Source organism: Populus nigra, chromosome 13 (assembly GCF_951802175.1).
Source record: "Populus nigra chromosome 13, ddPopNigr1.1, whole genome shotgun sequence".
Classification (NCBI taxonomy): domain Eukaryota; kingdom Viridiplantae; phylum Streptophyta; class Magnoliopsida; order Malpighiales; family Salicaceae; genus Populus; species Populus nigra.
In genome coordinates this window covers 6,177,349-6,205,096 of record NC_084864.1, presented here as the reverse complement: position 1 = coordinate 6,205,096, position 27,748 = coordinate 6,177,349, and the positions used below count along the sequence as shown (strand labels likewise).

The following is a 27,748-nucleotide window of genomic DNA, read 5'->3' as shown; positions in this document are numbered from 1 at the left end:
TAGGAATCCCAAAACCTATAGCTTTGTCAACAATCTTTCCACTTCTAAGGGTAGTGATGGCTTGGACTTGTTCATGGTTTGAAGGTTCACTAGATGAGGATTCACTCATGTGTACTTGACCTCTAGGATTTGGCATTGGTTGAGCTGGGATCTTTCCCTTCTCTTGAATGCTTAGTGATTGAGTCAACTTGGTTAGTTGACTTCGAATGTCATCTAAGGTCCTATTGGTCTGGTCTTGAAATTTGTAAGCTTGGTTGTTGATTCCTCCTTGTGTTTGCATGAATTGTTGAAGAGTATCCTCTAGGGATCTCTTATGAGGTGGTTGGTATGTATTATGTGTGGGAGCATGAAATGGTTGGGGTGGAGGTTGAAATGTTTGAGGTACTGAAGGGCCCTCATTTCTCCATCCAAAATTTGGGTGGTTCCTCCATCCAGGATTGTAGGTCTTAGAGTAGGGATTGCCTACTTAGTTTGAAAATGGCTTTCTAACATTACTTGAATCAGAAGTTTGGCCGTATAGCACTTCCTTGAAGGCTGGAATGGTAGGACACTCAGTTGTCCTATGCCCTTTGCTCTCACAAACAACACAACTTTCCTTTTGTTGTTCACTCATGACATGCACTTTTTTAATCTCAAGAGACTCTACTTTCCTAGCCAATGAGGCTAATCTAGCATTGAGGTCATCAGTCTCTTTCAATTGGAACTTCCCACTTGGCTTTATCCTTTAGAGAGAATGGGAACAATTTAAGACGAATAGTTTTCTCGGTGCATGTTCTATCAATAAAAGTATTACATACCTCTTCAAAGTCCTTAATGTGTATGTATGGATTTTCAGAATCCATACCGTGAAATGTGGGAAGAAGTTGAATCATGCCCAGTTTCAAATTGAAAGCTTGTTGGTTAAGAGGTAAGATAATACACGAAGGTGTACTTTGTCTAGCCGGGTGAAGATACTCTCTAAGAGTTCGAAAATTAGGTTGATCATTGAATTGTGGAGGTCCATTACCTTGAACACTCCCTTCACCCTCTACATCTTCAACATTAGCCATGATAAAAAAATAATAATATAACAATTATATGAATATGAAAGGAAAGGAAAAACAAAGAAAAAGAAAAAGAAAAAGAAGATTGCAAATAAAAGTAAATGAAACGTAAAAGATAAAGTAATAGCTCAAAAATAAAAATACAACAAATTAAGAAATTCTACAACTAATAAGCAATATTAACAACAATAAACATTAAAAGATAATTATAACAAGCATGAATAAAAAGGCGGTAATACCGGCCAAGCACTTCATACAATAAATATAAGAAAAATAACAACAATAAACATTAAAAGATAATTATAACAAGCATGAATAAAAAGGCGGTAATACCGGCCAAGCACTTCAAACAATAAATATAAGAAAAATAATCACAACAAAACAACAAAATAAAATAAAATGAACAAGAGGCGGTAATACCGGCCAAACACTTCAGACAATAAATATAAGAAAAATAATAACAACAAAATAAAATAAAATAAACAAGAGGCGGTAAAACCAGCCTTATAATATAAACAATAAATATTAGAAACTAATTAGAATAGACAATAAAATAAAAATGGTTGAACCAACCAAAATCCAACAATTAATAGTCTAGTCCATAGTCCAATATCCAAAAAGTTGAGGTCAATTTTTTTTTTTTAGGCGGTAAAACCAGCCATTTGATTTTTTATTTTTATGTATTTTTTTTTGTTTTCCAATAATCAAATAGAAATTTGTTACCTTTGCTTGCTAGCTCCCCGGCAACGGCACCAAAATTGCTTGACCGCTTTTTATGTTCGGCTTGTTTTAACTCGCAAGTGCACGAGTGTGCGATGTAGCAATTAACTCGGTAAGATCGAGGTCATATCCACAGAGAGCTAGATCTGGAAATTAAGCTAGGTAACAAGAAAAACTCAAGAGAAATTAAATTAACAATAACTTGGTTGAAAATGATTGATGGATTTGTTTTCAAAGATGAAAAGGTGTAAATAGATTTTAAATGACAAGAAAAAGTAAGTCTTGGTCCAAATCAATTTTAATGGTGATGTATTGGTGATTCCTTCAACATATATAAGATAACTCAACCTAATATCAACGATGGTGATATTAGATCGGAAGATATTACAATGAAGTTTAAAAAGATGAAGATTGATTATTGCTTAAGAATGATTAAGTATTTTCATATTAAGTAAGACATTGAATCAAGCAATCTCTATACCAAAACTATGGTTTGTGCATAAAAATTCAAGATTATAACATTACCTAAATGATTTCTAAAATTTCTTTGCAATAATAAAACATTCATGAAGAAAATGAAAAGATAGACATTAAGATTCATTCATATCTTAAAGAACTCACCTCAACCACCATCATCCTTGATTTGGATGCAAGAAGAAGATTAGCCAACCATGATTATATATAATAACACTTTAATAAACATAAAATAACTTGAATCAAACTGAAATAATGAGTTTTACAAGCTAAAGAACCGAAATCTATAAAGAAGAACACAACACAATTTCAGTAAAAATTCGGACACAAATCTGACTCTAACTTTGGACAGCAATTCGACCCTCTTAGAAGCCTCTTTTGGAAAAGGCTATTAGAGACATATTTATAGGCCATTCTGTTAGCTTTCCAGATCATTGAAGTATAGCTCCTTTAGATATCTGAGTCAAAAGGTATGGGCAAAACACCGAAAGGTGTTCTGGAAAATCAAACCAGGCCAGCTTGGAGAACACTTTGGTGCACGTTTTTCTTCCTCCTTTATGAGTTGTCTCTTTCTTCTTTTGACCCAAAATAATGTCACAATGTCCCCTCCAGCTTTCCATCCATGTGCTTGCCCTCTTGGATCAATGAATTACCCAAATAAATCAAATGTTATTTGTTGTGTGGACATGTAGGATCATGGATTGTGTTTGGGCTGATTTGGAGGGTGATTTTGGGCTGATTTTGGGGCTGATTTGGAGGGTGATTTGGGGCTGATTTTGGGGCTGATTTGGGGTTGAATTTAATCATCAAATAAGGATACAAATGTACCTTTTATTTAGGCTAAGATTGACATTGAAACCTTGAGTGTTTGATGGTTGAAGTTCTGATGGGATCTGGTACATCAGTGCTGGTATGATCGCACCCGTGAGGCCATGAACGCGCTCTTCCTATAACCGCTTCAAAGGAACCGTGCGAGGAGGATCGTAGAGCGATGGCAGGCGTCAAGGCGGTCTGAGCATCGCCGGTTCTGGGAAGCGTGACCGGGACCCCGAAGTGGGCCGGTCTGCGCCGCGCAAGAACACCGGCTCCAAAGGGCCATAACCTGCGATCCGACCATTAGATCGCGCCTACAGGAGCTTCCGGAGTCCGATTCCCTTATAGTAGCCATGGAATCGCTACGCAGACCTTCGTATCTTTAGATCCTGACGTCATGGCCTCGGAGCCATGGGTCTTTCACTCTTCTGCCCTGTCCCTTTCTCCTCTCGGGCAAATCACCGTGCCCCACCTCTCGGCGGGCGCGGGTCACCGTGCGGGAAAGGAAAGGTGAGGAATAACTTGAAGGGGAGAAGGAGACCAAAAAAAGATGGGTTGGGGAACTGGCAAGAAGAAGGGGTGCAACACGAGGACTTCCCAAGAGGTCACCCATCCTTGTACGACTCTCGCCCAAGCACCTTTAACTCCAGAGTTCTGATGGGATCCGGTGCATTAGTGCTCGTATGATCGCACCCATGAGGCCATGCACATGCACTTCCTATAAGCGCTTCGAAGGAGCCTCGCGAGAAGGATCGCAGAGCAATGGCAGGTGTCGCGGCGGTTCGAGCATTACCGGTTCTGGGAAGCGCGACCGGCACCCTGGAGGAGTCAAGTCCGCGACGCGCAAGAACACCGGCTTAAAAAGGTCATAACCCGCGATCCGACAGTCGGATCGCGCCCAGATTTTTACATGAGCTTCCAGAGTCCGATTCCCTTATAGTAGCTATGGAATCGCTACGCAGGCCTTTCACTCTTCTGCCCTGTCCCTTTCTCCTATCGGGCGAATCACCGCGCCCCACCTGTCGGCGGGCACGAGTCGCCGTGCGGAAAAGGAAAGGTGAGGAAATAACGGGAAGGGGAGCAGGAGACCAAAAAAAGATATGTCGGGGAACTGGCAAGAAGAAGGGGTGCAACACGAGGACTTCCCAAGAGGTCACCCATCCTCGTAGGACTCTCGCCCAAGCACGTTTAACTCCGGAGTTCTGATGGGATCCGGTGCATTAGTGCTGGTATGATCGCACCCGTGAGGCCCTGAATGCGCACTTCCTATAAGCGCTTCGAAGGAGCACCGCGAGGAGGACCGCCGAGCGATGGCAGGCGTCGCGGCCGATGGAGCATCGTTGGTTCTGCGAAGCGCGACCGGGACCCCGAAGCGGGTCGGTGTTTTGATTAGTACTTAAAAGTGCATTTTTATCAAGGTTTTATATCATCATTGCCTCGGACCCATGGGCCTTTTGATCCTGACGTCATTGCCTCGGACCCATGGGCCTTTTGATTAGTACTTAAAAGTGCATTTTTATCAAGGTTTTATATCATCATTTTTGCACTTGAAGTATCAATAACTCCTTAACTAAAGCATGTTTTATAATAACATATCTAATTATATAAGATACCTTTAATTTATGGTAAATGTTCATCTTAAATGCAGGCCTATCACATAAATGAAAGAATTGATTGATGAGTTGAAGTACTGAAATTGAAAGGACAAAGAGATGGCCAAACTTAGAAAAGAGATACTGGTGCAGTCCAAACTGGAACACTGTTCGGTAATTGGGTCATATTTGGAGCTGCAGATCTTGGATTTAGGTCCATTTTATATGGATGGAAAGATAAAACATAGACCTACAACTTTCATGTGGAGCCCAAGATTTAAAAAGGCTGTTTTCAAGTCCAAATTATAGCAACAACAAAGAAGTCCGAATCTGTCCTGCAGCCCAAACACTGTTCAGTGTTCAGCCCATATCTCAAGTTCTAGAAGTCCAAATGATCTCAAAGTTTTACCCTGGAAAGATGAGACAATTTACAAGTATTAGCATTATTCGAATAAGATAACTAATGTAATCATGTTAACAATTTATAATCTGATTGGAACCTCCTTGTGTGTGGTTTCCAATTGAATAACAAGAGTTTATACTATACTTGTTTGAAATATCATTAGTGGATCCTCTAACCTTGACATTTGTTGTTATCATTGTTTAATCCTTTACATTAATCTTTCATTTCAAAGTTCTCATCAATTTCTTCTTCTTCTTCATCTTTATTATTATCATTATTAATAGTATTATTGGTATTATTATTATTACTACTACTACTATTACTACTACTATTATTAGTATTACTACTATTATTATTGTTGTTGTTGTTGTTGTTGTTGTTGTTGTTGTTACTATTGTTGTAGTATTATTGTTGCTTATAATTTATACAAGTAACCTCCATGTGGTTCGACCCTGGTCTTGCCGGGTTATTTATTACTTCGACACTCCTGCACTTGGGAAAAGACATCAATCTTTTGGTCGTGTCAAGTTTTTGGCGCCGTTGCCGGGGAGGTAAATTCTTGTACAAATTATAGTATTTATTTTATTTTTTCTTTTTTCTTTTCTTGTATTTAACTTTGTTTCTTTGGTGTTGTTTCTTTTTCTTTTATTTTCTTCTTCCTTTTATTCTCTTTTTACACGTGCATGAGAGTGTGGTCACGTACATTAAGTGGTAGACTTTGTAGGGTATCCTCATCATTTTCAGAAAATATGGCTGAAGAAGATAACCAATCGCTTCATAATGAGAATAATGAGAATATTCGGGTTAGAACTCTTAGAGACCACATGAATCCCACAAGAACAAGTGCACCCTCATGCATAGTTTTTCCTCCTGATGCATCTCATTTTAATTTTAAGACAGACATTATTCAACTTTTTCCATCTTTTCATGGCTTAGATTTAGAAAATCCATACTTGCATTTAAGGGAATTTGAGGAGGTTTGCAACACGTATAATGACTCAAATTGTAGCATGAACACCATTAGATTGAAGCTTTTTCCTTTTTCATTAAAAGATAAAGCTAAAACATGGCTACAAAATTTGAGACCTGGATCCATTCGTGCTTGGGATGAAATGCAACAACAATTTTTAAAGAAGTTTTTTCCATCCCACATAACAAACTCTTTCAAAAGACAAATCATTACTTTCTCTCAAAAACCAGGAAAAACATTTTATCAATGTTGGGATAGGTATCGAGACTTGCTTAATACTTGCCCCCATCATGGTTTTGAAACATGGAGATTAGTTTCACATTGTTATGAAGGGTTAACTCCTAGAGATAGGCAAATGGTTGAATTAATGTGCAATGGAACTTTTGAGGATAAAGATCCTAATGAAGCAATGGAATACCTAGACTTGCTAGCTGAAAATGCGCAAAATTGGGACACCACAGGTACTTATAAGGCACCAAGTAAAACCCAACCTCATACATCTAGTGGGGGTATGTACAACCTTAGGGAAGATCATGACCTCCAAGCCAAGTTTGCATCTTTAGCTAAAAAAGTCGAAGCGCTATAATTGAAAAAGAGTGGTCAATTAAAATATGTTCAAGACATTCCATGTCAAATCTGTGAAACCAACGAACATTCAACCAATGACTGTCCAACCTTGCCTTCTTTTAAAGAATGTCTCCATGAACAAGCTCATGCATTAAACAGTTTTCAAAGGCCCAACCACAACCCATATTCGCAAACATATAACCCTGGTTGGAGAAATCATCCAAATTTCAGTTGGAAGAGTGAGAACAATAATGCTCAAACTTCACAGCCACCGTTTCAAGCACATCATAATTTCCAAAATTCTCATGGATATGCACCTCCTTATGCTCCACCTCCTAGAAGAAATCTTGAGGAAACATTGCATGCATTTATGGAAAAGCAAGAGGCAATTAACACTCAACTTGCTTAAAGCATAACAGATTTTAAAGAAACTCTTGCAAAATTGACATCTGCTCTCAGTTTCCAAGAGAAAGGTAAGTTTCCATCTCAACCACAACAAAATCCAAAGGGGCAATACAATGTGAATGCAAGTAGTTCTGGAAACCAACACATGGATCACGTAAAATCAGTCATCACTCTTCGCAGTGGTAAAGTTATTAAAAAACCCATTCTTAAACCCTTGTGAGAATGATGATGAGTCAATCTCCGAGGGTAAGGAAGGGGTTGAATCTGATCATTGCAAAGAAAAGACTGATTCTCCGCCAGCACTTCCATTTCCTCATGCCATGACGAAACAAAGGAAAGTCAATCACAACTCTGAAATATTTGAAACCTTCAAACAGGTAAGGATCAATATACCTTTGCTGGATGCTATTAAACAGGTTCCTTCTTATGCTAAATTTTTGAAAGATTTGTGCACTGTGAAGAGAAAACTGAATGTGAAAAAGAAAGCCTTTTTAGCCGAACAAGTAAGTGTCATTCTTCAGAACAATAATGCATTGAAATATAAAGACCCTGGTTGTCCTACAATTTCATGCTTTATTGGAGAACATAAAATTGAAAGAGCTTTACTTGATCTTGGAGCTAGTGTGAATTTACTTCCATATTCAGTTTTTCAAAGTCTCAATCTAGGTGAGTTAAAACCAACTTCTGTGACTCTTTTACTTGCCGATAGATCTGTAAAAGTGCCTAGAGGAATAGTTGAAGATGTGTTAGTACAAGTTGATAAATTCATTTATCCTGTGGATTTTATTGTCTTGGACACACAACCTGTTGAAGCATGTAATTCATTTCCTGTTATTTTAGGGCGTCCATTTCTTGCAACTTCTAATGCATTGATTAATTGTAGGAATGGACTGATGAAGCTATCTTTTGGGAACATGACATTGGAGATGAATATTTTCAACATTTGCAAGCAGCCTGGAGATGATAATGATTTACAGGAAGTGGACTTTACTGAAAAATTAGTTCATGACCAATTTCAAACCACTTCCAGTGAAATTGAGATTGATGAATCTGATGATTTGCAAATGGTTTATTTTCAGGAAGAATCAAAGGCAAATAGTTGGAGACCGAAAATTGAGGAATTGCCACCACGATCAATTGAGTCCATACCTTCAAGTGTTCAACCACCAAAACCTGATCTGAAGCCGTTACCCCTCAATCTCAAATACTCATTTTTGGGAGAAAATGAAACTTTTCTGGTAATAATCTCTTCCAAACTTAATGCACAACAAGAAGGTAAGTTATTACAAACTCTGAAAATGCACAAAAATGCATTAGGATGGACCATAGCTGACATAAAAGGAATTAGTCCTTTGATTTGCACTCACAGGATTTATTTGGAGGAAAATGCTAAACCCTCTAGAGAAATGCAACGAAGGCTTAATCCTAATATGAAAGAAGTAGTGAAAAATGAAGTCATTAAGCTTCTAGGTAATGGAATCATTTATCCTATTTCTGACAGCAAATGGGTAAGTCCTACTCAAGTGGTACCTAAGAAGTCTGGAGTTACTGTGATAACAAATGAAAAAAATGAGTTAATTCCAACTAGGACTATTACTGGTTGGCGCATGTGCATTGATTATAGGAAACTTAATTCAATGACTAGAAAAGATCATTTTCCTTTACCTTTCATGGATCAAATTCTAGAAAGAGTTGGAGGTCATGAATTTTATTGTTTTCTAGATGGCTATTCAGGCTACAACCAAATTGAAATTGCATTGGAAGATCAAGAGAAAACTACTTTCACATGTCCATTTGGTACTTTTACATATCGAAGGATGCCTTTCGGATTATGTAATGCACCAGCCACATTTCAAAGATGCATGCTTAGTATATTCAGTGATATGGTTGAACATTTTCTTGAGATTTTTATGGATGACTTTTCTGTTTTTAGTGATTCATTTGATGATTGTTTGACTAACTTAGAAAAGGTTTTGAGCAGGTGTGAAGAGAAGAATCTTGTACTGAATTGGGAAAAATGTCACTTTATGGTAACAAACGACATTGTACTTGGTCACATTGTTTCATCAAAAGGAATTGAGGTTGACAAATCTAAAATCGAGTTAATTGCTAACTTGCCAACACCAAAATCTATTAAAGATGTTAGATCATTCTTAGGACATGCTGGTTTTTATAGAAGGTTCATCAAAGATTTTAGCGTAATATCTAAGCCCTTGAGTAACCTTCTAACAAAGGATAATATTTTTGAATGGACTGAACATTGTGAAGAAGCCTTTGTTAAACTTAAAAACCTGCTTACTTCTGCTCCTGTCATTCAACCTCCTGATTGGTCATTACCTTTTGAAATAATGTGCGATGCTAGTGATTATGCCGTGGGTGCTGTCTTGGGACAAAGAAAAGATAAGAAACCCTATGTGATTTACTATGCAAGTAAAACTTTGAATAGTGCTCAAATGAATTACACCACCATTGAAAAAGAATTACTTGCAGTAGTATTTGCATGTGAAAAATTCAGGTCTTATCTTGTTGGCTCACCTGTTGTTGTTTTTAGTGATCATGCAGCATTGAAATATCTTCTTTCTAAGAAAGAGTCTAAGGCTAGATTGGTTCGGTGGATTTTGTTACTTCAAGAATTTGATATCACAATCAAAGACAAGAAAGGCACCAAAAATGTTGTCACCGATCATTTGTCAAGATTGACAACAGATTCAAAATCTGACATCACACCAATCGATGACTACTTTCCTGATGAATCTTTATTTTCTGTCTCTACGATGCCTTGGTTTGCTAATATTGTTAATTTTCTTGTTTCAGGACAATTGCCAGCTCATTGGAGTACCCAAGACAAAAGAAAGTTCTTGAATGAAGTGAAGAACTTTTATTGGAATGACCCTTATTTATTCAAATATTGTCCTGATCAAATATTTCGAAGATGCATTCTTGATAATGAGGTAAGTAGTGTTATTAAATTTTGTCATTCTGAGGCATGTGGGAGTCATTTCTCATCAAGAAAGGCAACTGCAAAAATCTTACAATGCGGATTTTACTGGCCCACCATGTTCAAGGACTCACATGCATTCTGCAAGATTTGTGAAAATTGTCAAAAGTTGGGATCTATTTCAAAACATCACATGATGCCTTTAAATCCTATTCTTGTCATTGAGATCTTTGACTGTTGGGGTATAGATTTCATGGGTCCATTTCCTTCATCATTTGGTTTCGTGTACATATTAGTCGCAGTAGATTATGTTTCAAAATGGATAGAGGCAATTCCAAGTCGAAACAATGATCACAAAACAGTGATAAAATTCTTAAAAGAAAATATTTTGAGTCGATTTGGAATCCCTCGAGCCATGATAAGTGATGGTGGAACACATTTCTGCAACAAGCCATTTGAGTCTTTAACGAAGAAATATGGAATCACTCACAAAGTTGCCACCCCTTATCACCCTCAGACTAGTGGACAGGTAGAGCTTGCTAATAGGGAGATCAAACAAATCTTGGAGAAAACAGTGAACCCTAATAGGAAAGACTGGTCTTTAAGACTTAATGATGCACTTTGGGCTTATCGAACTGCTTATAAAACATCATTAGGTATGTCACCTTATAGACTAGTCTATGGAAAACCTTGTCACTTGCCTGTGGAACTTGAACATAACGCTTATTGGGCTATTAAAGCTTTCAATTCAAACCTTAATGATGCTAGTCAGCTGCGTAAGTTACAAATAAATGAGCTTGAGGAAATAAGAAATGATGCATATGAAAATTCAAGAATTCATAAAGCAAGAATCAAAGAGTTTCATGACAAGAAAATATTGAGAAAAACATTCAATGGTGGTCAAAAAGTCTTGCTTTATAATTCTCGACTCCATTTATTTCCTGGAAAACTAAGATCAAGATGGAGTGGTGATTGTGCATCAAAAGTATCATTAAGTCTCTTATTTTACATATGTATTTATTATTTTTATTTGGGTTTTTTTATAATAATTGATGTGTTTTTTTAGTAATGAAGTTTCTTTTAATGTCTCGATAGGTTTTTGGAGCTTAAATGAATTATTTCAGAAAATTCAACGTCGGAATTCGGAACAAAGAATTGAAGAGAAATTTAGTTGAAGATTGAAGCAAATCTTGGTTCAAATAAGTGCTCCAAATTTGCCCAAAAAATCAATTCTAGTCCAATTCTAGAAAAGAATATCATATGATCTATTTCAAGCCCAAACATGCCTTATGTTGTGTGCAAACTTCAACCATCAAACACTCAAGGTTTCAATGTCAATCTTAGCCCAAATAATAGGTACATTTGTATCCTTATTTGATGCTTAAATTCAGCCCCAAATCAGCCCCAAATCAGCCTCCAAATCAGCCCAAACACAATCCATGATCCTACATGTCCACACAATAAATAACATTTGATTTATTTGTATAATTCATTGATCCAAGAGGGCAAGCACATGGATGGAAAGCTGGAGGGGACATTGTGACATTATTTTGGGTCAAAAGAAGAAAGAGACAACTCATAAAGGAGGAAGAAAAACATGCACCAAAGTGTTCTCCAAGCTGGTCTGGTTTGATTTTCCAGAACACCTTTCGGTGTTTTGTCCATAACTTTTGACTCAGATGTCCAAATGAGCTGTTCTTTAATGATCTGGAAAGCTAACAGAATGGCCTATAAATATGTCTCTAATAGCCATCTCCAGAGGAGGCTTCAAAAAAGGGTTGAATTGCTGTCCAAAGTTAGAGTCAGATTTGTGTCCGAATTTTTACTGAAATTGTGTTGTGTTCTTCTTTATAGATTTCGGTTCTTTAGATTGTAAAACTTATTATTTCAGTTTGATTTAAGTTATTTCATATTTATTAAAGTGTTATTACATATAATCATGGTTGGCTAATCTCCTTCTTGGATCCAAATCAAGGATGATGGTGGTTGAGGTGAGTTCTTTAAGATATGAATGAATCTTAATGTCTATCTTTTCATTTTCTTCATGAATGTTTATTATTGCAAAGAAATTTTAGAAATCATTTAGTTAATGTTATAATCTTGAATTTTTATGCACAAACCTTAGTTTTGGTATAGAGATTGCTTGATTCAATGTCTTACTTAATATGAAAGTACTTGTTCATTCTTAAGCAATAATCAATCTTCATCTTTTTAAACTTCATTGTAATATCTTCCGATCTAATATCACCATCGTTGATATTAGGTTGAGTTATCTTATATATGTTGAAGGAATCACCAATACATCACCATTAAAATTGATTTGGACCATGACTTACTTTTTCTTGTCATTTAAAATCTATTTACACCTTTTCATCTTTGAAAACAAATCCATCAATCATTTTCAACCAAGTTATTGTTAATTTAATTTCTCTTGAGTTTTTCTTGTTACCTAGCTTAATTTCCAGATCTAGCGCTCTATGGATATGACCTCGATCTTACCGAGTTAATTGCTACATCACACACTCGTGCACTTGCGAGTTAAAACAAGCCGAATATAAAAAGCGGTCAAGCAATTTTGGCGCCGTTGCCGGGGAGCTAGCAAGCAAAGGTAACAAATTTATATTTGAGTATTGGAAAACAAAAAAAAAATACATATAAATAAAAAATCAAATGGCTGGTTTTACCGCCTAAAAAAAAAAATTTGACCTCAACTTTTTAGATATTGGACTGTGGACTAGACTATTAATTGTTGGATTTTGGTTGGTTCAACCATTTTTCTTTTATTGTCTATTCTAATTAGTTTCTAATATTTATTGTTTATATTATAAGGCTGGTTTTATCGCCTCTTATTTATTTTATTTTATTTTGTTGTTTATTGTTGTTATTTTTCTTATATTTATTATCTGAAGTGTTTGGCCGGTACTACCGCCTTTTGTTCATTTTATTTTATTTTATTTTGTTGTTTATTGTTGTTATTTTTCTTATATTTATTGTTTGAAGTGCTTGGCCGGTACTACCGCCCTTTTATTCATGCTTGTTATAATTATCTTTTAATGTTTATTGTTGTTAATATTGCTTATTAGTTAGAGAGTGAATTTCTTAATTTGTTGTATTTTTATTTTTGAGCTATTACTTTATCTTTTACATTTCATTTACTTTTATTTGCAATTTTTTTTCTTTTTCTTTTTCGTTTCCTTTCCTTTCGTATTCATATAATTGTTATATTATTGTTTTTTTTATCATGGCTAATGTTGAAGATGTAGAGGGTGAAGGGAGTGTTCAAGGTAATGGACCTCCACAATTCAATGATCAACCTAATTTTCGAACTCTTAGAGAGTATCTTCACCCGGCTAGACAAAGTACACCTTCGTGTATTATCTTACCTCTTAACCAACAAGCTTTCAATTTGAAACCGGGCATGATTCAACTTCTTCCCACATTTCACGGTATGGATTCTGAAAATCCATACATACACATTAAAGACTTTGAAGAGGTATGTAATACTTTTATTGATAGAACATGCACCGAGGAAACTATTCGTCTTAAATTGTTCCCATTCTCTCTAAAGGATAAAGCCAAGCTTTGGCTAAACTCCTTGCGTCCTAGGTCTATAGGTACATGGAGAGAAATGCAAGCTGAATTTTTGAAAAAATACTTCCCCACTCATAGGACGGCAGCCTTACAACGTCAAATGATGAATTTTTCTTGTAGTCCAAATGAGTCATTTCACCAAGCTTGGGAAAGGTTCAAAGACTTGTTAAATGCATGCCCCCACCATGGTTTTGAGATGTGGAGGTTAGTGAGTTTCTTCTACGACTCTCTTACCGCAGATTTTAAAAAGCTAGTGTCAACCATGTGTAATGGTGAGTTTTATGACAAAGAACCAAGTGAAGCCTTTGATTTCTTTGATCAATTGGCTGAAAACACAAAGCAATGGGAGACTTCTCTCCCACTTCATGTTGAGTCTAGAAACACCATTTCTCATTCAAGTGGGAAGTTCCAATTGAAAGAGACTGATGACCTCAATGCTAGATTAGCCTCATTGGCTAGGAAAGTAGAGTCTCTTGAGATTAAAAAAGTGCATGTCATGAGTGAACAACAAGAGGAAAGTTGTGTTGTTTGTGAGAGCAAAGGGCATAGGACAACTGAGTGTCCTACCATTCCAGCCTTCAAGGAAGTGCTATATGGCCAAACTTCTGATTCAAGTAATGCTAGAAAGCCATTTTCAAACCAAGTAGGCAATCCCTACTCTGAGACCTACAATCCTGGATGGAGGAACCACCCAAATTTTGGATGGAGAAATGAGGGCCCTTCAGTACCTCAAACATTTCAACCTCCACCCCAGCCATTTCATGCTCCCACACATAACACATACCAACCACCTCATAAGAGATCCCTAGAGGATACTCTTCAACAATTCATGCAAACACAAGGAGGAATCAACAACCAAGCTTACAAATTTCAAGACCAGACCAATAGGACCTTAGATGACATTCGAAGTCAACTAACCAAGTTGACTCAATCACTAAGCATTCAAGAGAAGGGAAAGATCCCAGCTCAACCAATGCCAAATCCTAGAGGTCAGGTACACATGAGTGAATCCTCATCTAGTGAACCTTCAAACCATGAACAAGTCCAAGCCATCACTACCCTTAGAAGTGGAAAGATTGTTGACAAAGCTATAGGTTTTGGGATTCCTAGAAGTATTGTGGAGGAGGAATCTAGGGAAAGTGAAGAGGAAATCAAAACACAAGTGACAAATGAGAGCTTGAGTGACAAAGAAGGTGAGATAAATGAGAAAGAGATGAGTGAGAAAGGAGATGATTCAAGAAAAATTGGAGTCAAAGTGAGTGATTTAGAATTTGTTCCTAAAGCACCATTTCCACAAAGGTTAGGGAAACCTAAACATGATCTTATCAACTCAGAAATCTATGAATTGTTCAAACAAGTGAAAGTCAACATCCCACTTCTTGATGCAATTAAACAAGTCCCTTCTTAAACAAGTCCATCTCAAAGTTCTCATCAACTTCTTCTTCATCATCTTTATTATTATCATTATTAATAGTATTATTGGTATTACTATTATTACTACTACTACTACTACTACTATTACTATTACTAGTATTACTACTACTACTACTACTACTATTGTTGTTGTTGTTGTTACTATTGTTGTTATATTATTGTTGCTTATAATTTATACAAGTAACCTCCCTGTGGTTCGACCCCGGTCTTGCCAGGTTATTTATTACTTCGACACTCCTGCACTTGGGAAAAGACATCAATCTTTTGGTCGTGTCAAGTTTTTGACGCCGTTGCTGGGGAGGTAAATTCTTGTACAAATTATAGTATTTATTTTATTTTCTCTTTTCTCTTTTCTTGTATCTAACTTTGTTTCTTTTGTTTTGTTTCTCTTTCTTTTGTTTTCTTCTTCCGTTTATTCTCTTTTTACACGTGCATGAGAGTGTGGTCACGTACATTAAGTGGTAGACTTTGTAGGGTATCCTCATCATTTTCAGAAAATATGGCTGAAGAAGATAACCAATCGCTTCATAATGAGAATAATGAGAATATTCGGGTTAGAACTCTTAGAGACCACATGAATCCCACAAGAACAAGTGCACCCTCATGCATAGTTTTTCCTCCTGATGCATCTCATTTTAATTTTAAGAGAGGCATTATTCAACTTTTACCATCTTTTCATGGTTTAGATTTAGAAAATCCATACTTGCATTTAAGGGAATTTGAGGAGGTTTGCAACACGTATAATGACTCAAATTGTAGCATGAACACCATTAGATTGAAGCTTTTTCCTTTTTCATTAAAAGATAAAGCTAAAACATGGCTACAAATTTTAAGACCTGGATCCATTCATGCTTGGGATGAAATGCAACAACAATTTTTAAAGAAGTTTTTTCCATCCCACAGAACAAACTTTTTCAAAAAACAAATCATTACTTTCTCTAAAAAACCAGGAGAAACATTTTACCAATGTTGGGATAAGTATCGAGACTTGCTTAATACTTGCCCCCATCACGATTTTGAAACATGGAGATTAGTTTCACATTTTTATAAAGGGTTAACTCCTAGAGATAGGCAAATGGTTGAATTGATGTGCAATGAAACTTTTGAGGATAAAGACCCTAATGAAGCAATGGAGTACTTAGATTTGCTAGCTGAAAATGCACAAAATTGGGACACCACAGGTACTTATGAGGCACCAAGTAAAACCCAATCTCATACATCTAGTGGGGGTATGTACAACTTTAGGGATGATCATGACCTCCAAGCCAAGTTTGCATCTTTAGCTAAAAAAGTCGAAGCACTAGAATTGAAAAAGAGTGGTCAATTAAAATCTGTTCAAGACATCGCGTGTCAAATCTGTGAAACCAACGAACATTCAACCAATGACTGTCCAACCTTGTCTTCTTTTAAAGAATGTCTCCATGAACAAGCCCATGCATTAAACAGTTTTCAAAGGCCCAACCATAACCCATATTCGCAAACATATAACCATGGTTGGAGAACTCATCCAAATTTCAGTTGGAAGAGTGAGAACAATAATGCACAAAAGGGCCATAAGCCGCGATCCGATCGTCGGATCGTGCCCAGATTTTTACAGGAGCTTCCGGAGTCCGATTCCCTTATAGTAGCCATGGAATCGCTACGCAAACCATCGTATCTTTAAATCATGATGTCATCGCCCCGGAGCCACAGGCCTTTCACTCTTCTGCGCTATCCCTTTCTCCTCTCGGGCGACTCACCGCGCCCCACCTCTCAGGGGGTCCGAGACAGCGTACAGGAAAGGAAAGGTGGGGAAATAACGGGAAGGGGAGCAGGAGACCAAAAAAAGAATGGTCGGGGAACTGGCAAATATTTAGGGTGCAACACGAGGACTTCCAGGAGGTCACCCATCCTAGTACTACTCTCGCCCAAGCACGTTTAACTCATAGTTCTGATGGGATCCGGTGCATTAGTGCTGGTATGATCGCACCCGTGAGGCCTGAATGCGAACTTCCTATAAGCGCTTTGAAGGAGCCGCTCGAGGAGGAAGGCAGAGCGATGGCAGGCGTCGAGGCGGTTCGACAATCGCCGGTTATGGGAAGCGCGACAGGGACCGCGAAGCGGGTCGGTCCGCTCTGCGCAAGAACACCGGCTCAAAAGGGCCATAAGCCGCGATCCGACCGTCGGATCGCGCCCAGATTTTTCCATGAGCTTCCGGAGTCCAATTCCCTTATAGTAGCAATGGAATGGCTACGCAAACCGCCGGCTCGTTAGATCCTGACGTCATCGCCCCGAACCCATGGGCCTTTCACTCTTCTGCCCTGTCCCTTTCTCATGTCGAGCGACTCACTGCGCCGTCCCTCTCGGGGGGCACGGGACGCCGTGCGAAAAAGGAAAGGTGAGGAAATAACGGGAAGGGGAGCAGGAGACCAAAAAAAGAAGGGTTCGAGGCGGTCCGAGCATCGCCAGTTCTGGGAGCGCGAAAGGGACTGCAAAGCGGGCTGGTTCGCGCCACGTAAGAACACCGGCTCAAAAGGGCTATAAGCCGCGATCCGACCGTCGGATCCCGCCCAGATTTTTACAGGAGCTTCCGGAGTCTGATTCCCTTATAGTAGTAATGGAATCGCTACGCAGACCCCCGGATCTTTAAATCATGACATCATCGCCCCGGAGCCACGGGCCTTTCACTCTTCTGCCCTGTCTCTTTCTCATCTCGGGCGACTCACCGCGCTCCTCCTCTCGGGGGGCCTAGGACGGCGTGCGGGAAAGAAAGGTGAGGAAATAACGGGAAGGGGAGCAGGAGACCAAAAAAAGAAGGGTCGGGGAACTAGCAAAAAGATGGGGTGCAACACGAGGACTTCCCAAGAGGTCACGCATCCTAGTACTACTCTCGCCAAAGCACGTTTAACTCATAGTTCTGATGGGATCCGGTGCATTAGTGCTGGTATGATCGCACCCGTGAGGCCTGAACGCGAACTTCCTATAAGCGCTTCGAAGGAGCCGCGGGAGGAGGAGGGCTGAGCGATGGCAGGCGTCGAGGCGGTCCGACAATCGCCGGTTCTGGGAAGCGTGAGAGGGACTGCGAAGCGGGCCGGTCGAAGCCGCGCAAGAACACCGGCTCAAAAGGGCCATAAGTCACGATCCGACCGTCTGATCGCGCCCCGATCTTTACAGGAGCTTCCGGAGTCCGATTCCCTTATAGTAGCAATGGAATCGCTAAGCAGACCGTCGGATCTTAAAATCATGCCGTCATCTCCCCGAAACGACGGGCCTTTCACTCTTCTGACCTGTCCCTTTCTCATCTCGGGCGACTCACCGCGCCCCTCCTCTCGTGGGGCACGAGACGCCGTGCGGGAAAGGAAAGGTGAGGAAATAACAGGAAGGGGAGCAGGAGCCCAAAAAAAGAAGGGTCGGGGAACTAGCAAAAAGATGGGGTGCAACACGAGGACTTCCCAGGAGGTCACCCAGCCTAGTACTACTCTCGCCCAAGCACGTTTAACTGCGGACTTCTGATGGGATCCGGTGCACGTTCTGGTATGATCGCACCCGTGAGTCCATGAACGAGCACTTCCTATAACCGCTTCGAAGGAGCCGCACGAGGAGGAGGGCAGAGCGATGGCAGGCGTCGAGGCGGTCCGACAATCGCCGGTTCTGGGAAGCGCGAGAGGGACCGCGAAACGGCGTGCGGGAAAGGAAAAGTGACGAAATAACGGGAAGGGGAGCAGGAGACCAAAAAAAGAAGTGTTGGGGAACTAGCAAAAAGATGGGGTGCAACACGAGGACTTCCCAGGAGGATCACCCATCCTAGTACTACTCTCGCCCAAGCACATTTAACAGCGGAGTTCTGATGGGATCCGGTGCATTAGTGCTGGTATGATCGCACCCGCGAGTCCATGAACGGGCACTTTCTATAACCGCTTCGAAAGAGCCGCGCGAGGAGGATGGCATAGCGATGGCAGGCGTCGAGGCGGTCCGACAATTGCCGGTTCTTGGAAGCGTGAGAGGGACCCCGAAGCGAGCCGGTCCAAGCCGCGCAGGAACACCGGCTCAAAAGGGCCATAAGTCACGATCCGACGGTCGGATCGCGCCCAGATTTTTACAGGAGCTTGCGGAGTCCGATTCCCTTATAGTAGCCATGGAATCGCTACGCAGACCGCCGGTTCTTTAGATCATGACGTCATCGCCCCGGACCCAGGGGCCTTTCACTCTTCTGCCCTTCCCTTTCTCCTCTCGGGCGACTCACCGCGCCCCTCCTCTCGGTGGGCACGGGACGGGGTGCGGGAAAGGAAAGGTGAGGAAATAACGGGAAGGGGAGCAGGAGACCAAAAAAAGAAGTGTCGGGGAACTAGCAAAAAGATGGGGTGCAACACGAGGACTTCCCAGGAGGATCACCCATCCTAGTACTACTCTCGCCCAAGCACATTTAACAGCGGAGTTCTGATGGGATCCGGTGCATTAGTGCTGGTATGATCGCACCCGCGAGTCCATGAACGGGCACTTTCTATAACCGCTTCAAAAGAGCCGCGCGAGGAGGATGGCATAGCGATGGTAGGCGTCGAGGCGGTCCGACAATTGCCGGTTCTTGGAAGCGTGAGAGGGACCCCGAAGCGAGCCGGTCCGAGCCGCGCAGGAACACCGGCTCAAAAGGGCCATAAGTCACGATCCGACGGTCGGATCGCGCCCAGATTTTTACAGGAGCTTCCGGAGTCCGATTCCCTTATAGTAGCTATGGAATCGCTACGCAGACCGCCGGTTCTTTAGATAATGACGTCATCGCCCCGGACCCAGAGGCCTTTCACTCTTCTGCCCTTTCCCTTTCTCCTCTCAGGCGACTCACCGCGCCCCTCCTCTCGGGGGGCACGGGACGGCGTGCGGGAAAGGAAAGGTGAGGAAATAACGGGAAGGGGAGCAGGAGGGCAAAAAAAGAAGGGTCGGGGAACTAGCAAAAAGATGGGGTGCAAAACGAGGACTTCCCAGGAGGTCACCCAGCCTAGTACTACTCTCTCCCAAGCACGTTTAACTGCGGAGTTCTGATGGGATCCGGTGCATTAGTGCTGGTATGATCGCACCCGTGAGGCCTGAACGCGCACTTCCTATAAGCGCTTCGAATGTGCCGCGCGAGGAGGAGGGCAGAGCGATGGCAGGCGTCGAGGCGGTCCGACAATCGCCGGTTCTGGGAAGCGCGAGAGGGACCGCGAAACGGCGTGCGGGAAAGGAAAAGTGAGGAAATAACGGGAAGGGGAGCAGGAGACCAAAAAAAGAAGTGTTGGGGAACTAGCAAAAAGATGGGGTGCAACACGAGGACTTCCCAGGAGGTCACCCAGCCTAGTACTACTCTCTCCCAAGCACGTTAACTGCGGAGTTCTGATGGGATTCGGTGCATTAGTGCTGGTATGATCGCACCCGCGAGTCCATGAACGGGCATTTCCTATAAGCGCTTCGAACGAGCCGCGCGAGGAGGAGGGCAGAGCGATGGCAGGCGTCGAGGCGGTCCGACAATCGCCGGTTCTGGGAAGCGCGAGAGGGACCGCAAAACGGCGTGCGGGAAAGGAAAAGTGAGGAAATAACGGGAAGGGGAGCAGGAGATCATAAAAAGAAGGGTCGGGGAACTAGCAAAAAGACGGGGTGCAACACGACGATTTCCCAGGAGGTCACCCAGCCTAGTACTACTCTCGCCCAAGCACGTTTAACTGCGGAATTCTGATGGGATCCGGTGCATTAGTTCTGGTATGATCGCACCCGTGAGTCCATGAACGAGCACTTCCTATAACCGCTTCGAAGGAGCCGCGCGAGGAAGAGGGCAGAGCGATGGCAGGCGTCGAGGCGGTCCGACAATTGCCGGTTCTTGGAAGCGTGAGAGGGACCCCGAAGCGAGCCGGTCCGAGCCGCGCAGGAACACCGGCTCAAAAGGGCCATAAGTCACGATCCGACGGTCGGATCGCGCCCAGATTTTTACAGGAGCTTGCGGAGTCCGATTCCCTTATAGTAGCTATGGAATCGCTACGCAGACCGCCGGTTCTTTAGATCATGACGTCATCGCCCCGGACCCAGGGGCCTTTCACTCTTCTGCCCTTTCCCTTTCTCCTCTCAGGCGACTCACCGCGCCCCTCCTCTCGGGGGGCACGGGACGGCGTGCGGGAAAGGAAAGGTGAGGAAATAACGGGAAGGGGAGCAAGAGGGCAAAAAAAGAAGGGTCGGGGAACTAGCAAAAAGATCTATAAGCGCTTCGAACGAGCCGCGCGAGGAGGAGGGCAGAGCGATGGCAGGCGTCGAGGCGGTCCGACAATCGCCGGTTCTGGGAAGCGCGAGAGGGACCGCAAAACGGCGTGCGGGAAAGGAAAAGTGAGGAAATAACGGGAAGGGGAGCAGGAGATCATAAAAAGAAGGGTCGGGGAACTAGCAAAAAGACGGGGTGCAACACGACGATTTCCCAGGAGGTCACCCAGCCTAGTACTACTCTCGCCCAAGCACGTTTAACTGCGGAATTCTGATGGGATCCGGTGCATTAGTTCTGGTATGATCGCACCCGTGAGTCCATGAACGAGCACTTCCTATAACCGCTTCGAAGGAGCCGCGCGAGGAAGAGGGCAGAGCGATGGCAGGCGTCGAGGCGGTCCGACAATTGCCGGTTCTTGGAAGCGTGAGAGGGACCCCGAAGCGAGCCGGTCCGATCCGCGCAGGAACACCGGCTCAAAAGGGCCATAAGTCACGATCCGACGGTCGGATCGCGCCCAGATTTTTACAGGAGCTTGCGGAGTCCGATTCCCTTATAGTAGCTATGGAATCGCTACGCAGACCGCCGGTTCTTTAGATCATGACGTCATCGCCCCGGACCCAGGGGCCTTTCACTCTTCTGCCCTTTCCCTTTCTCCTCTCAGGCGACTCACCGCGCCCCTCCTCTCGGGGGGCACGGGACGGCGTGCGGGAAAGGAAAGGTGAGGAAATAACGGGAAGGGGAGCAGGAGGGCAAAAAAAGAAGGGTCGGGGAACTAGCAAAAAGATGGGGTGCAAAACGAGGACTTCCCAGGAGGTCACCCAGCCTAGTACTACTCTCTCCCAAGCACGTTTAACTGCGGAGTTCTGATGGGATTCGGTGCATTAGTGCTGGTATGATCGCACCCGCGAGTCCATGAACGGGCATTTCCTATAAGCGCTTCGAACGAGCCGCGCGAGGAGGAGGGCAGAGCGATGGCAGGCGTCGAGGTGGTCCGACAATCGCCGGTTCTGGGAAGCGCGAGAGGGACCGCGAAACGGCGTGCGGGAAAGGAAAAGTGAGGAAATAACGGGAAGAGGAGCAGGAGATCATAAAAAGAAGGGTCGGGGAACTAGCAAAAAGACGGGGTGCAACACGACGATTTCCCAGGAGGTCACCCAGCCTAGTACTACTCTCGCCCAAGCACGTTTAACTGCGGAATTCTGATGGGATCCGGTGCATTAGTTCTGGTGTGATCGCACCCGTGAGTCCGTGAACGCGCACTTCCTATAACCGCTTCGAAGGAGCCGCGCGAGGAAGAGGGCAGAGCGATGGCAGGCGTCGAGGCGGTCCGACAATTGCCGGTTCTTGGAAGCGTGAGAGGGACCCCGAAGCGAGCCGGTCCGAGACGCGCAGGAACACCGGCTCAAAAGGGCTATAAGTCACGATCCGACGGTCGGATCGCGCCCAGATTTTTACAGGAGCTTGCGGAGTCCGATTCCCTTATAGTAGCTATGGAATCGCTTCGCAGACCGCCGGTTCTTTAGATCATGACGTCATCGCCCCGGACCCAGGGGCCTTTCACTCTTCTGCCCTTTCCCTTTCTCCTCTCAGGCGACTCACCGCGCCCCTCCTCTCGGGGGGCACGGGACGGCGTGCGGGAAAGGAAAGGTGAGGAAATAACGGGAAGGGGAGCAGGAGGGTAAAAAAAGAAGGGTCGGGGAACTAGCAAAAAGATGGGGTGCAAAACGAGGACTTCCCAGGAGGTCACCCAGCCTAGTACTACTCATTCCCAAGCACGTTTAACTGCGGAGTTCTGATGGAATCCGGTGCATTAGTGCTGGTATGATCGCACCCGTGAGGCCTGAACGCGCACTTCCTATAAGCGCTTCGAACGAGCCGCGCGAGGTGGAGGGCAGAGCGATGGCAGGCGTCGAGGCGGTCCGACAATCGCCGGTTCTGGGAAGCGCGAGAGGGACCGCAAAACGGCGTGCGGGAAAGGAAAAGTGAGGAAATAACGGGAAGGGGAGCAGGAGACCAAAAAAAGAAGTGTCGGGGAACTAGCAAAAAGATGGGGTGCAACACGAGGATTTCCCAGGAGGTCACCCGTGAGGCCTGAACGCGCACTTCCTATAAGCGCTTCGAACGAGCCGCGCGAGGTGGATGGCAGAGCGATGGCAGGCGTCGAGGCGGTCCGACAATCGCCGGTTCTGGGAAGCGCGAGAGGGACCGCAAAATGGCGTGCGGGAAAGGAAAAGTGAGGAAATAACGGGAAGGGGAGCAGGAGACCAAAAAAAGAAGTGTCGGGGAACTAGCAAAAAGATGGGGTGCAACACGAGGATTTCCCAGGAGGTCACCCAGCCTAGTACTACTGTCTCCCGAGCACGTTTAACTGCGGAGTTCTGATGGGATTCGATGCATTAGTGCTGGTATGATCGCACCCGCGAGTCCATGAACGGGCATTTCCTATAAGCGCTTCGAACGAGCCGCGCGAGGAGGAGGGCAGAGCGATGGCAGGCGTCGAGGCGGTCCGACAATCGCCGGTTCTGGGAAGCGCGAGAGGGACCGCGAAACGGCGTGCGGGAAAGGAAAAGTGAGGAAATAACGGGAAGGGGAGCAGGAGATCATAAAAAGAAGGGTCGGGGAACTAGCAAAAAGACGGGGTGCAACACGACGACTTCCCAGGAGGTCACCCAGCCTAGTACTACTCTCGCCCAAGCACGTTTAACTGCGGAATTCTGATGGGATCCGGTGCATTAGTTCTGGTATGATCGCTCCCGTGAGTCCATGAACGAGCACTTCCTATAACCGCTTCGAAGGAGCCGCGCGAGGAAGAGGGCAGAGCGATGGCAGGCGTCGAAGCGGTCTGACAATTGCCGGTTCTTGGAAGCGTGAGAGGGACCCCGAAGCGAGCCGGTCCGAGACGCGCAAGAACACCGGCTCAAAAGGGCCATAAGTCACGATCCGACTGTCTGATCGCGCCCAGATTTTTACAGGAGCTTCCGGAGTCCGATTCCCTTATAGTAGCCATGAAATCGCTACGCAGACCGCCGGATCTTTAAATCATGACGTCATCGCCCCGAAGCCACGGGCCTTTCACTCTTCTACCCTGTCTCTTTCTCATCTCGGGCGACTCACCGCGCCCCTCCTCTCGGGGGGCACGGGACGGCGTGCGGGAAAGGAAAGGTGAGTAAATAACGGGAAGGGGAGCAGGAGGGCAAAAAAAGAAGGGTCGGGGAACTAGCAAAAAGATGGGGTGCAAAACGAGGACTTCCCATGAGGTCACCCAGCCTAGTACTACTCTCTCCCAAGCACGTTTAACTGCGGAGTTCTGATGGGATCCGGTGCATTAGTGCTGGTATGATCGCACACGGGAGTCCATGAACGGGCACTTCATATAACCGCTTCGAAGGAGCCGCGCGAGGAGGAGGGCAGAGCGATGGCAGGCGTCGAGGCGGTCCGACAATCGCCGGTTCTGGGAAGCGCGAGAAGGACCGCGAAGCGGGCCGGTCGACGCCGCGCAAGAACACCGGCTCAAAAGGGCCATAAGTCACGATCCGACTGTCTGATTGCGCCCAGATTTTTACAGGAGCTTCCGGAGTCCGATTCCCTTATAGTAGCCATGGAATCGCTACGCAGACCGCCGGATCTTTAAATCATGACGTCATCGCCCCGGAGCCACGGGCCTTTCACTCTTCTGCCCTGTCTCTTTCTCATCTCGGGCGACTCACCGCGCCCCTCCTCTCGGGGGGCACGGGACGGCGTGCGGGAAAGGAAAGGTGAGGAAATAACGGGAAGGGGAGCATGAGACCAAAAAAAGAAGTGTCGGGGAACTAGCAAAAAGATGGGGTGCAACACGAGGACTTCCCAGGAGGTCACCAATCCTAGTACTACTCTCGCCCTAGCAAGTTTAACTGCGGAGTTCTGATGGGATCCAGGGCATTAGTGCTGGTATGATCGCACCCGTGAGTCCATGAATGAGCACTTCCTATAACCGATTCGAAGGAGCCACGCGAGGAGGAGGGCAGAGCGATGGCAGGCGTCCAGGCGGTCCGACAATTGCCGGTTCTTGGAAGCGTGAGAGGGACCCCAAAGCGGGCCGGTCCGAGCCGCGCAGGAACACCGGCTTAAAAGGGCCATAAGTCACGATCCGACCGTCGGATCGCGCCCAGATTTTTACAGGAGCTTCCGAAGTCCGATTCCCTTATAGTAGCAATGGAATCGCTACGCAGACCGCCGGATCTTTAAATGATGACGTCATCGCCCCGAGCCACGGGCCTTTCACTCTTCTGCCCTGTCTCTTTCTCATCTCAGGCGACTCACCGCGCCCCTCCTCTCGGGGGGCACGGGACGGCGTGCGGGAAAAGAAAAGTGAGGAAATAAGGAGAAGGGGAGCAGGAGACCAAAAAAAGAAGGGTCGGGGAACTAGCAAAAAGATGGGGTGCAAAACGAGGAGTTCCCAGGAGGTCACCCAGCCTAGTACTACTCTCTCCCAAGCACGTTTAACTGCGGAGTTCTGATGGGATCCGGTGCATTAGTGCTGGTATGATCGCACCCGTGAGGCCTGAACGCGCACTTCCTATAAGCGCTTCGAACGAGCCGCGCAAGGAGGAGGGCAGAGCGATGGCAGGCGTCGAGGCGGTCCGACAATCGCCGGTTCTGGGAAGCGCGAGAGGGACCTCGAAACGGCGTGCGGGAAAGGAAAAGTGACGAAATAACAGGAAGGGGAGCAGGAGACCAAAAAAAGAAGTGTCGGGGAACTAGCAAAAAGATGGGGTGCAACACGAGGACTTCCCATGAGGTCACCCAGCCTAGTACTACTCTCGCCCAAGCACGTTTAACTGCGGAGTTCTCATGGGATCCGGTGCATTAGTGCTGGTATGATCGCACCCGGGAGTCCATGAACGGGCACTTCCTATAACCGCTTCGAAGGAGCCGCGCGAGGAGGATGGCAGAGCGATGGCAGGCGTCGAGGCGGTCCGACAATCGCCGGTTCTGGGAAGCGCGAGAGGGACCGCGAAGCGGGCCGGTCGACGCCGCGCAGGATTACCGGCTCAAAAGGGCCATAAGTCACGATCGGATCGTCTGATCACGCCCCGATTTTTACAGGGGCTTCCGGAGTCCGATTCCCTTATAGTAGCAATGGAATCGCTACGCAGACCGCCGGATCTTTAAATGATGACGTCATCGCCCCGGAGCCAGGGGCCTTTCACTCTTCTGCCCTGTCTCTTTCTCATCTCGGGCGACTCACCGCGCCCCTTCTCTCGAGGGGCACGGGACGGCGTGCGGGAAAGGAAAGGTGAGGAAATAACGGGAAGGGGAGCAGGAGGCCAAAAAAAGAAGGGTCGGGGAACTTGCAAAAAGATGGGGTGCAAAACGAGGACTTCCCAGGAGGTCACCCAGCCTAGTACTACTCTCTCCCAAGCATGTTTAACTGCGCAGTTCTGATGGGATCCGGTGCATTAATGCTGGTATGATCGCACCCGTGAGGCCTGAACGCGCACTTCCTATAAGCGCTTCGAATGAGCCGCGCGAGGAGGATGGCAGAGCGATGGCAGGCGTCGAGGCGGTCCGACAATCGCCGGTTCTGGGAAGCGCGAGAGGGACCGCGAAACGGCATGTGGGAAAGGAAAAGTGAGGAAATAAAGGGAAAGGGAGCAGGAGACCAAAAAAAGAAGGGTCGGGGAACTAGCAAAAAGATGGGGTGCAAAACAAGGACTTCCTAGGAGGTCACCCAGCCTAGTACTACTCTCTCCCAAGCATGTTTAACTGCGGAGTTCTGATGGGATCCGGTGCATTAGTGCTGGTATGATCGCACCCGTGAGGCCTGAACGCGCACTTCCTATAAGCGCTTCGAACGAGCCGCGCGAGGAGGATGGCAGAGCGATGGCAGGCGTCGAGGCGGTCCGACAATCGCCGGTTCTGGGAAGCGCGAGAGGGACCGCGAAACGGCGTGCGGGAAAGGAAAAGTGAGGAAATAACGGGAAAGGGAGCAGGAGACCAAAAAAAGAAGGGTCGGGGAACTAGCAAAAAGATGGGGTGCAAAACGAGGACTTCCCAGGAGGTCACCCAGCCTAGTACTACTCTCTCCCAAGCATGTTTAACTGCGGAGTTCTGATGGGATCCGGTGCATTAGTGCTGGTATGATCGCACCCGTGAGGCCTGAACGCGCACTTCCTATAAGCGCTTCGAACGAGCCACGCGAGGAGGAGGGCAGAGCGATGGCAGGCGTCGAGGCGGTCCGACAATCGCCGGTTCTAGGAAGCGCGAGAGGGACCGCGAAACGGCGTGCGTGAAAGGAAAAGTGAGGAAATAACGGGAAAGGGAGCAGGAGACCAAAAAAAGAAGGGTCGGGGAACTAGCAAAAAGATGGGGTGCAAAACGAGGACTCCCCAGGAGGTCACCCAGCCTAGTACTACTCTCTCCCAAGCATGTTTAACTGCGGAGTTCTGATGGGATCCGGTGCATTAGTGCTGGTATGATCGCACCCGGGAGTCCATGAACGGGCACTTCCTATAACCGCTTCGAAGGAGCCGCGCGAGGAGGATGGCAGAGAGATGGCAGGCGTCGAGGCGGTCCGACATTCACCGGTTCTGGGAAGCGTGAGAGGGACCGCGAAGCGGGCC

At 45.1% G+C, this 27,748-nt stretch overlaps 23 non-coding genes and 1 pseudogene across 23 annotated transcripts; all 24 read right to left on the bottom strand.

Annotated features, from left to right (window-relative positions):
• Positions 1-3,626: 3,626 nt before the first annotated feature.
• Positions 3,627-3,745, bottom strand: LOC133672160 (5S ribosomal RNA). Its single transcript, XR_009834759.1, has one exon. It is a non-coding gene; the product is annotated as a 5S ribosomal RNA (ribosomal RNA).
• Positions 3,746-4,174: 429 nt separating this feature from the next.
• Positions 4,175-4,293, bottom strand: LOC133672135 (5S ribosomal RNA). The gene has a single exon (XR_009834735.1). It is a non-coding gene; the product is annotated as a 5S ribosomal RNA (ribosomal RNA).
• A 12,511-nt stretch (positions 4,294-16,804) lies between these two features.
• Positions 16,805-16,921, bottom strand: LOC133672197 (5S ribosomal RNA). Its single transcript, XR_009834793.1, has one exon. It is a non-coding gene; the product is annotated as a 5S ribosomal RNA (ribosomal RNA).
• Positions 16,922-17,769: 848 nt separating this feature from the next.
• LOC133672202 (5S ribosomal RNA) lies at positions 17,770-17,887 on the bottom strand (annotated as a pseudogene).
• Positions 17,888-18,360: 473 nt separating this feature from the next.
• On the bottom strand, positions 18,361-18,477 carry LOC133672184 (5S ribosomal RNA). The gene has a single exon (XR_009834781.1). It is a non-coding gene; the product is annotated as a 5S ribosomal RNA (ribosomal RNA).
• A 217-nt stretch (positions 18,478-18,694) lies between these two features.
• On the bottom strand, positions 18,695-18,814 carry LOC133672134 (5S ribosomal RNA). Its single transcript, XR_009834734.1, has one exon. It is a non-coding gene; the product is annotated as a 5S ribosomal RNA (ribosomal RNA).
• Positions 18,815-19,287: 473 nt separating this feature from the next.
• On the bottom strand, positions 19,288-19,407 carry LOC133672133 (5S ribosomal RNA). Its single transcript, XR_009834733.1, has one exon. It is a non-coding gene; the product is annotated as a 5S ribosomal RNA (ribosomal RNA).
• Positions 19,408-19,881: 474 nt separating this feature from the next.
• LOC133672123 (5S ribosomal RNA) lies at positions 19,882-20,000 on the bottom strand. Its single transcript, XR_009834723.1, has one exon. It is a non-coding gene; the product is annotated as a 5S ribosomal RNA (ribosomal RNA).
• Positions 20,001-20,216: 216 nt separating this feature from the next.
• On the bottom strand, positions 20,217-20,334 carry LOC133672190 (5S ribosomal RNA). Its single transcript, XR_009834787.1, has one exon. It is a non-coding gene; the product is annotated as a 5S ribosomal RNA (ribosomal RNA).
• Positions 20,335-20,551: 217 nt separating this feature from the next.
• On the bottom strand, positions 20,552-20,670 carry LOC133672143 (5S ribosomal RNA). The gene has a single exon (XR_009834743.1). It is a non-coding gene; the product is annotated as a 5S ribosomal RNA (ribosomal RNA).
• A 668-nt stretch (positions 20,671-21,338) lies between these two features.
• On the bottom strand, positions 21,339-21,457 carry LOC133672142 (5S ribosomal RNA). Its single transcript, XR_009834742.1, has one exon. It is a non-coding gene; the product is annotated as a 5S ribosomal RNA (ribosomal RNA).
• A 474-nt stretch (positions 21,458-21,931) lies between these two features.
• Positions 21,932-22,050, bottom strand: LOC133672153 (5S ribosomal RNA). The gene has a single exon (XR_009834752.1). It is a non-coding gene; the product is annotated as a 5S ribosomal RNA (ribosomal RNA).
• Positions 22,051-22,267: 217 nt separating this feature from the next.
• On the bottom strand, positions 22,268-22,386 carry LOC133672156 (5S ribosomal RNA). Its single transcript, XR_009834755.1, has one exon. It is a non-coding gene; the product is annotated as a 5S ribosomal RNA (ribosomal RNA).
• Positions 22,387-22,860: 474 nt separating this feature from the next.
• Positions 22,861-22,979, bottom strand: LOC133672158 (5S ribosomal RNA). The gene has a single exon (XR_009834757.1). It is a non-coding gene; the product is annotated as a 5S ribosomal RNA (ribosomal RNA).
• A 467-nt stretch (positions 22,980-23,446) lies between these two features.
• On the bottom strand, positions 23,447-23,565 carry LOC133672199 (5S ribosomal RNA). Its single transcript, XR_009834795.1, has one exon. It is a non-coding gene; the product is annotated as a 5S ribosomal RNA (ribosomal RNA).
• A 217-nt stretch (positions 23,566-23,782) lies between these two features.
• LOC133672155 (5S ribosomal RNA) lies at positions 23,783-23,901 on the bottom strand. Its single transcript, XR_009834754.1, has one exon. It is a non-coding gene; the product is annotated as a 5S ribosomal RNA (ribosomal RNA).
• A 474-nt stretch (positions 23,902-24,375) lies between these two features.
• LOC133672136 (5S ribosomal RNA) lies at positions 24,376-24,494 on the bottom strand. Its single transcript, XR_009834736.1, has one exon. It is a non-coding gene; the product is annotated as a 5S ribosomal RNA (ribosomal RNA).
• A 474-nt stretch (positions 24,495-24,968) lies between these two features.
• LOC133672154 (5S ribosomal RNA) lies at positions 24,969-25,087 on the bottom strand. The gene has a single exon (XR_009834753.1). It is a non-coding gene; the product is annotated as a 5S ribosomal RNA (ribosomal RNA).
• Positions 25,088-25,560: 473 nt separating this feature from the next.
• LOC133672126 (5S ribosomal RNA) lies at positions 25,561-25,679 on the bottom strand. The gene has a single exon (XR_009834726.1). It is a non-coding gene; the product is annotated as a 5S ribosomal RNA (ribosomal RNA).
• Positions 25,680-25,895: 216 nt separating this feature from the next.
• LOC133672018 (5S ribosomal RNA) lies at positions 25,896-26,014 on the bottom strand. The gene has a single exon (XR_009834620.1). It is a non-coding gene; the product is annotated as a 5S ribosomal RNA (ribosomal RNA).
• Positions 26,015-26,488: 474 nt separating this feature from the next.
• On the bottom strand, positions 26,489-26,607 carry LOC133672183 (5S ribosomal RNA). Its single transcript, XR_009834780.1, has one exon. It is a non-coding gene; the product is annotated as a 5S ribosomal RNA (ribosomal RNA).
• A 216-nt stretch (positions 26,608-26,823) lies between these two features.
• On the bottom strand, positions 26,824-26,942 carry LOC133672182 (5S ribosomal RNA). Its single transcript, XR_009834779.1, has one exon. It is a non-coding gene; the product is annotated as a 5S ribosomal RNA (ribosomal RNA).
• Positions 26,943-27,158: 216 nt separating this feature from the next.
• On the bottom strand, positions 27,159-27,277 carry LOC133672141 (5S ribosomal RNA). Its single transcript, XR_009834741.1, has one exon. It is a non-coding gene; the product is annotated as a 5S ribosomal RNA (ribosomal RNA).
• Positions 27,278-27,493: 216 nt separating this feature from the next.
• LOC133672186 (5S ribosomal RNA) lies at positions 27,494-27,612 on the bottom strand. The gene has a single exon (XR_009834783.1). It is a non-coding gene; the product is annotated as a 5S ribosomal RNA (ribosomal RNA).
• Between the last annotated feature and the right edge of the window lie 136 nt (positions 27,613-27,748).